This window comes from Arachis ipaensis, chromosome B03 (genome assembly GCF_000816755.2).
Source record: "Arachis ipaensis cultivar K30076 chromosome B03, Araip1.1, whole genome shotgun sequence".
In the NCBI taxonomy this organism is placed as follows: domain Eukaryota; kingdom Viridiplantae; phylum Streptophyta; class Magnoliopsida; order Fabales; family Fabaceae; genus Arachis; species Arachis ipaensis.
In genome coordinates, this window is record NC_029787.2 from 28340348 (window position 1) to 28348661 (window position 8314).

Here is an 8314-nt window from a genome sequence, read left to right on the forward strand (position 1 = left end):
GCAGTATGTAATTCAATTTTAGATTCTGAATTAGCTGTAATTATTGGCCTCGCTGATGTATGTAATAATTTGAATTTTGCAGTATATTGTATGTAATTTAGATAGAACAACCACAAAATTTTAAAGCCTTAGCGGCCGAGGCGTCGAAAAAAAGCACTATATCGAGGACAAATAGCAATGTTTCCTTCTTCTTCTCTTTGTCTTAACAAAAAGTCCAATAGGTCCTCCCATACTTTTGGGTAAATAGGTCTTTCCGCTTCGAACATATCAAGTTCGAATTGATCATCCTTTCCCATAGGCTCGACAGAAGCCATTTTGATTGAGAAGCCCATTTTCTTAGTTTCAGCAAAGTTTAACGTGACCTGAAAAGGATCAGAATCTACTTCATCTTAAGTTTCTCTACGAACTTTAGGCGCCCATCTTCGATCGCCTTTTTATCAAGTCCTTGAAACGTACACAATTATTAGTATAGTAGCCTAGAGCTTGATGAAATTTACAAAATTTTTTATTTCTAAAAATACGAGTTGTTTGTCATTTAAAAGCATGTCGAATATTTGCTCTACTTTTATCAAATCGAAAGAATAACTTCTTTCTCCTGACAAAGAGTTTTGTCTTTTGCTGGATTAAGAGATCAACACACATACGAGGGTCCATCTTTTAATTTTGCAGCAAAGGCAGACTGATTATTCGGCTCTTCTTCACTCATATAATCAACATAATTTACCTTCTTATTTAAAAAATGTTTCCTTTTGCTTGATTCAAGTTCTTCTTTTTTTTATGTAATTTTTCAATCTGTTGTACTTTATTAGCTAACTGAGCCAAGTTTAAAAGTTGCTGATTCACTAATTTCTTTCGAATATTAAAATCAAGACCATTAATTGCCATCTTGACTACCTCAGGTTCAGGTATATGAGTAAAACATTTGTTTCTCATATTCTTGAATCGCATGAGATAGTCATCGATTGATTCCGTCTTTTCTCTCTTTATTGTAAATAAATCAGATAAAGTCACTTTCATTTCACATCTAAAGAACTGATCATGAAAGCTTCTTTCTAATTGGACCCAATTATGGATCGAAGTTAGGTTGCAAGTTTAAAAACTGTGTAAATGCATTTTTTTCAGGAAAGAAAAAAAATATCTCATTTTCAAATATTCATTACCTGCTAGTTCCCCAATCCACTGCATAACGAGCTATATATTTGATAGTCGATTTTCACTCTTACCTGCAAATTTAGTGAGGGATTTTGGGATTTTGATTCCCCAAAGGGAGTTCAACTTGCAAAACATAACTTGGAAAGAGAGAGATGAGATAGGGTTGATTCGTCACCCTTATATTAAATCATGCCCTATAAAAGATTTGTTCGACGGCTTGGGTTATGTTTTGACCATAAGCTTAAGCAGCATTATTTGCTCTAGCCTCGTTTACAACCATGTTTGGATGATTTCTTCTGTTTAAAATTATTTGAGGATTATTTGCATGCAATCCATGCACTCCACTATAGCCTATAGGTGGTGCAAACGGTCGATTAATTGACCCTGCAATATATCATCGATCTGTCGAACTAATTTCTCTATTCTTGCATTATTATTTTCCACTTTTGAATTTAAAACTGTAGCCATCTATTGTGTGAGCATATTTACTAGATCCTGATGACTATCTTCTATTTATTGTCAAAACACAGCCAAAGATTTGACTGTATTCAGAGATGTGGTCCCGATAGGAACCTGTCTCGACATCTCCGAAAATATAGATCCTCGTCCTATTCCAGTTGGAGACCTTGTGGAGGTTGTCGCTATGCCTTGTGTCGGAAACATATTTGGCATCATTAAGGTAGGTTGCGAGGACATACGAACTGACCCCAAATATAGGAGGTTATTCATCAAATATTGATAAGTATTATAATTTACTACATTAGGATTATAGTTAGTCGGTATATCCACTGGAGGGTAACCTTGAGGAGGTGTAGGGTTATACAAGGGGTTATTCCTTGTAGTGACCATGCTTCCCATATATCCCATATTGGGATTTTTGAATGGTGAAGAATTATTTGGAGGCAACCCATATAAAGGCCACGTAGTGACTAGAATCAAAGAAATTTCTTTTGTTATCACAGGATTCATTCTTCGACTTGAGGTGCTTACTTGCGGAACAACGTCTATCTCCGGACCTCTTGTATGCTCTCCAGTATCTTTGTTCGATATATCAGTCGAAGTAGAGGCTCTATCAGACATTATTAATTTGTTTCACTTGATTTTTTGTTACCTCGATACAGTGTCAAATCAAGCTCATTTCAAGATCTCAATTCGAGAAGCAGATATAACTCCTCTTAAAAGAGTGAGCTCGATCTGAAATTTTCTTAGTGTTTGTATCGAAACAAGAAAATAAATGAAGCTTAAAATGGAAAAGAAAAGAAGTAAAACTTGAAAGAAAAGGAATAAAATAACGTAAAAAAATGAAGATAAAATAAATGAAAAGTTGACAAATAAATAAGAACTTTTAAATAAAACAGCAAATAAAATAAAAAATTTAAAGAAAATTATAACACCTGAAAAGAAAGGAATGCAATAAAATAAATTAAAAATTGACTCTAGACACTCCCATGTACTTGCACTTCATAGTTCTCCATAGTGTTTGTGTGACTTGAATTTTGTAGAATTTTGTATGATGATGAAGTGTTCAGATGGAAGTTCCTCATCCCTTCTAAACTTCTTCTATTTATAGACCACAAAAATAAATTTGTAGAAGGCTTCTTCTTTTCCACGATCTGCAGCTGGCTTCCTATGATCTGGTTTTTCCCTTTTCCTTGAGCCGCGCCACAACCTTGCCTTGACCCTAAATGACCTTGTTTTTCAAGTTGGATATCCCACGTATTTCCTCATCTCTTGGTTGCCAAACCCCACATCGGTACTGGTCTATCCTTTTGGACCATGTAAAACTCAATTAATTAATGACTAATTAGTCTATAAATGATAATTTATTCTAGAAATTCAAAAATGTGATTTTTACGGCTTAATATAATAGAGGAGATTGAGATGAGAATTTCGATACCAATTTTATAGAAATCGGCCTAAAATTGGACCAAACGGGCCAAATCGGGCCAACCGGACCCATATTGGGCCCTTGACCCAACCAAACTAAACCTAAAACCCTCATTTTAGCACTCTCTCTCCTCACTAACACTAAGAACACGCTGAAAATGGTGAAAGGGAAGGGAAGAACTCTCTCTCAAAGTTCTACCCTTATTTGATCTTCAAACCACCATAACTTTTGATCCGGAGCTCCGATTGCCGCACTGTTTGCGGCCACGTGTTCACCGCGAAGAGTTCTACAAAACTCACTACTTTGTTCTTGAGGTAAGCCATGAAATTAGTCCAGTTTTCTCAGCCTTAAATTCGAATTTATTGGGAAAAAATGTTGAAATTTTGGGCTCTTTGATGTTATAGGACCCAACTAGCTTGAAGGAGAAGAGTAACCTTATCTTCTTGATTCTTGGGTGTGGTAAGATTCTCAACCCTAGGAGAATTTGTTGGTTTATGATGTTGGGTATTGAGTTGTTGTGTTTGGATGTGATAATTGTGGCTTAGGTAGTGTGTATGTGAATATTGAAGCTTGATTGAGGTTTTAGAAAGCTTGGAAGAGGGATTTAGTGTGCTAAAAATCTATTCTTGGAGGTGTTGAAGCTTGGTGAGCTTGTGAAAAAGTGATTTGGAGGTGTTCCGGGTTAAGCGGAAAAGTGGCTAAGGTATGGTCTCGGTTTCCTGTATCTAAAATGTAATGTGGTATGAAAACTTAGGCTAGAGGCCCTAAGATAGAAATTGAATTGTTGATGTTGTTGAATGGTTGAGATATATTGTGTGGTCATATAAGTGATTATGAATATTGATGTTGTGATGGTATGATGCATGAGAATTATGCATGTTTTAATATATACTTGATGAATGGTTGAGGTTGAATTGTGAGTAAAACCATGTTGATGGTGGGGGTGATGTTGATTGTATGTCATGATGGTTGATTGGATATGGAGTTGTTGGAAATTGGGATGAGGAAGAGTATATGACATGATAATGTGTTTGATATTGATTTATTTGATTGAGATGGATTAAAATGGTGGGATGGTGATTTTGTGAACTTGATAAGAATGTAAATGTATGGGTTAACGAGGCTTGAGTTGATTTTTGGTATGTTTTCCTTGATTTTAAAAAGGGTTGGAATTGGGTTGTTTTGAAAATGGCACTTTGTGGTTTTAATTTGTATGAAAAAAATGTGGTTTTTGGGCATACTTTGATGGAGCATAACTTGAACTCCGGATTCCCGATTTGTGCCAAGTTAGTTTAGAAACGAAATTGGATCCGGGTGGTTATGTCGTTCGAATAACGGATGAAAAATGATTTAAAACGGAGAAGTTATGCCCGTCGGAAGATTGGGGTTTGAATCTGTGAATTCTGCAGCTTTTTAATTTAGTAAAATTTTTGGCAGAACGCACTCCCACGCATATGCGTGGCTGACGCGCACGCGTCGTTTTCAAATTTTCACTACCCACGCGTGCGCATGGCCAACGCATACGCCTCGATGAGCGACAACCAAATTCCAGAGAGTTGTGCTTGAGTTGTGCTGGTTTTTTATGCGTGAGCATCTTTCCTATCTTTTTCTAGTGAATTTGCATCTAATTTGTTGAGTTTAATAAAGAATTAATTATCTTTTAGCCAATATGGATGCTACTTTGAGTTTTTTTTTTTTGCGATTTTGTTTATTTTAGGTAGCATTCGGCTGGATTTGATGGAGTTTTTGCAGCACAAGAATCAAAGGAGATGGCAGCGAGGAGCGACGCGTACGCGTGATTTGAAGATTCGCTCAGCGACGCGTGCGCGTGACTGACGCGTGCGCGTGACTGACGCGTACGCGTGACACGTGAAGAAGACCATCGACGCGTACGCGTGACTTACGTGTACGCGTGACATGCGCCACGTGCAGAAAATGCAGAAAAATGCTGGGGGTGATTTCTGGGCTGTTTTGACCCAGTTTCCAACCCAGAAAATACAGATTAGAAGCTGCAGAATGGACAAAACAAGTGGTCCCCACCCATCAACTGAAGACTTGCTGATTATTCTGATTTAAATTCAAATATTATTTTTAGAAAAAGATAATATTTTAGTTTTAGATAATAGATTTTAAATTAATTAGGATTTGATATAAAAGGGAAAAGAAACTTCTCTTTTGGGGATCCATCCCATTCTATTCCAATTTACATTCCGTATTTTACAGTTTACCACAATCCTAGTCTTTCTCTTTGAACCATGAGCAACTAATCCTCCATTGTTAAGGTTAGGAGCTCTGTCTATTTGTATGGATTGATTTTATTGCATTTTCTATTTTAATTCATGTATGGATTTATAATTTAAGAATTGTTTTCGCTCTTTATCTTATGAATTTGGGTGGAACGGAAGTATGACCCTCTTTTTATTTGAGTTCTTGTATAACTTGGAAAAGCTCTTTACTTGAACAACAACTTGAAAACATATTCTCCTAAATTTTAATTATCTAGATTTAACGAAATACGTGACATATAATCCTTTTATTTTTGGGTAATTAGAGTTCTTGTGGCATATAAACTGGAATTTGATCATCACCCTCTAATTGGAATTAATTGACCAAGAAATTGGCTGTTGATGAATTTTAGAGGAGACTAGAAATGTCTAAGGAATTAGGGTCTAGTCACATATAGTTTACCATAAATTGAATCCTGCATGATTAAAATAGTTAGTAAGAAAAGTTAATCTGGAAAAATAGATAACTCTGAAACCTTAACTGCCTTCTCCATCTTTCATTCTCAACTTATTTATCTGTCTATCTTTAATATTCTTTATATATTTAATGTCTTTTAAACTCCCAAACATTACTTTCTATTTTCCTGACTAAGTCTATCACTCAATTATTGTTGCTTGATCCATCAATCCTCGTGAAATCGACTCTCACTCACCTGAGGTATTACTTGGTACGACCCGGTGCACTTGCCGGTTAGTCTGTGGTTAAAAAATTCGCACCAAGTTTTTGGTGCCATTGCCGGGGATTGACTGTAATTAACAACTATCAGTTGTTTGATTGCTTAGATTAGGAGTTTTAGTTTTAATTTTATTTAAATTTTGCCTTATCATTTTCGAAAATTTCTTTAATAATAGTATTAATATTTTTCCTTAATTTCTGAAACAGTGTTACCATCTCATCTTTTCTTGTCTTCTGTCTGTTTATGAGCAGGAACAGGGACAAGGAACCTCTGTTAGACTTTGATCCTGAACCTGAAAGGACTTGTAGGCGACGTTTACAACAAGCAAGACTTTACAAGGCTGCAAAGTCCACCATGGATAATAATAATGCTGTTAATGCCAATGTGGCAAATCCGAATGGGGATGATGAACAAAGGAGAGTGCTTGGCTCTTATTCTGCCCCTACTGCAGATCTTTATGGAAAAAGCATTGTGGTGCCTCCTATAGCTGCGAACAACTTTGAGTTGAAGCCACAATTGGTCACCCTGGTGTAACAAAACTGACAGTATCATGGACTTCCTCATGAAAATCCAAATCAATTTATTTTTGACTTTTTGCAGATATGTGATACTGTGAAGACAAATGGAGTGAACCCAGAGGTGTACAAACTCATGCTCTTCCCGTTTGCTCTGAGGGATAAAGCAAAGCTATGGCTAGATTCCCAACCCAAGGAGAGTCTAAATACTTGGAAAAAGGTTGTTACAGAGTTTTTTACTAAATTTTTTCTACCAAAGAAGCTGACTAAGCTCAGGTTGAAGGTTTAGACTTTCAGGAAAAAGGAGGGTAAAACTCTGTATGAAGCTTGGAAGAGATATAAGCTACTAACTAGGCAATGCCCTCCGGACATGTTCTCTAAATGGACCCAACTAGATATCTTTTATGAAGGCTTGGGTGAGATGTCCAAGATGAGCTTAGATACCTCTGCAGGTGGTTCATTGCACAAGAAGAAGACACCAGAGGAAACTATTGAGCTTATTGAATTGGTTGCTAGCAACCAATATTTATACTCATCTAACAGGAATCCTGTGAACTCTGAGACCTCTTAGAAGAGAGGCGTGTTGGAAGTGGAAGCTGTTAATGCTCTTCTTGCTCAGAATAAGCTTATGTCTCAGCAAATAAATCTACTTACTCAACAGATGGGTGGCATGCAAGTCTCAGCTATCAACACCCAAAATCCACCATAGGAAGTCTCTTATGACATGACAGGTAATTTTGTGCAAAATAATAATTATGATTATGCTCAACCATCTTCTGAACAGGTCAATTACATGGGGAGTGGTCCTAGGAATCCCAACAATGATCCATATTCCAAGACATACAATCAAAGGTGGAGGAATCACCCAAATTTTGGATGGAAGGACCAACCTCAGAGACCTTAGAACTTCAACAATAATTTTCAGGGCGGCTTCCAACAGAACAATTACAATAACCGCCAATTTCAGTCTCAGCAGCAACAACTACCTCAGCATGCAAACTCTAAATGCCAAGAAGATTCTAATTAGGAGATGATGAAGAGTTTTATGCAGGAAACCAGAGCTTCCATTAGAAACTTGGAAATGTAAATGGGCCAACTGAGCAAACAAATATCTGGGAGGTCTGCAAGTACATTTTCAGGTGATACAGTGGTGAACCCAAGAGAAGATTGCAAGGTTATTCAATTGAGAAGTGGTAAAGTAGCTGGCTCTGAGGCCAAGGCTAATGAAGAGCTAGTTGAAAAGGAAGCTCCAGAGGAGAAGAAGGGAGATGTAGAGCACGCGCCTCCTAAACGTGCAGACAACCCGTTTTCTGACTCTCTTGACACTTATCCCACCTTGCCAAAGGCTCCTGAATACAAGCCAAAAATGCCATATTCTCAGAGACTTCAGAAGGCATCCAAAGAAAAGTAATTTTCTAAATTTTTAGATGTCTTCAAGAAGCTGCAGATCAACATTCCTTTTGTAGAGGCTCTGGAGCAAATGCCTCTCCATGCTAAATTTATGAAAGAATTGTTGACCCATAAGAGGAATTGGAAAGAACAAGAGACAGTGGTGTTAACCAAGGAATGTAGTGCCATAATTCAACACAGCTTTCCTGAGAAGATGCCAGACCCAGGGAGTTTTGTCATTCCTTGCACCATTGGAGATGTCGGCATTCAGAGAGCTTTATGTGATCTTGGAGCTAGCATCAACCTCATGCCACTTTCAGTGATGAAAAAGCTTCAAATTGAGGAGGTAAAACCCACTCGTATTTCTCTTCAACTTGCTGATCTTTCTATTAAATTACCTGTGGGTGT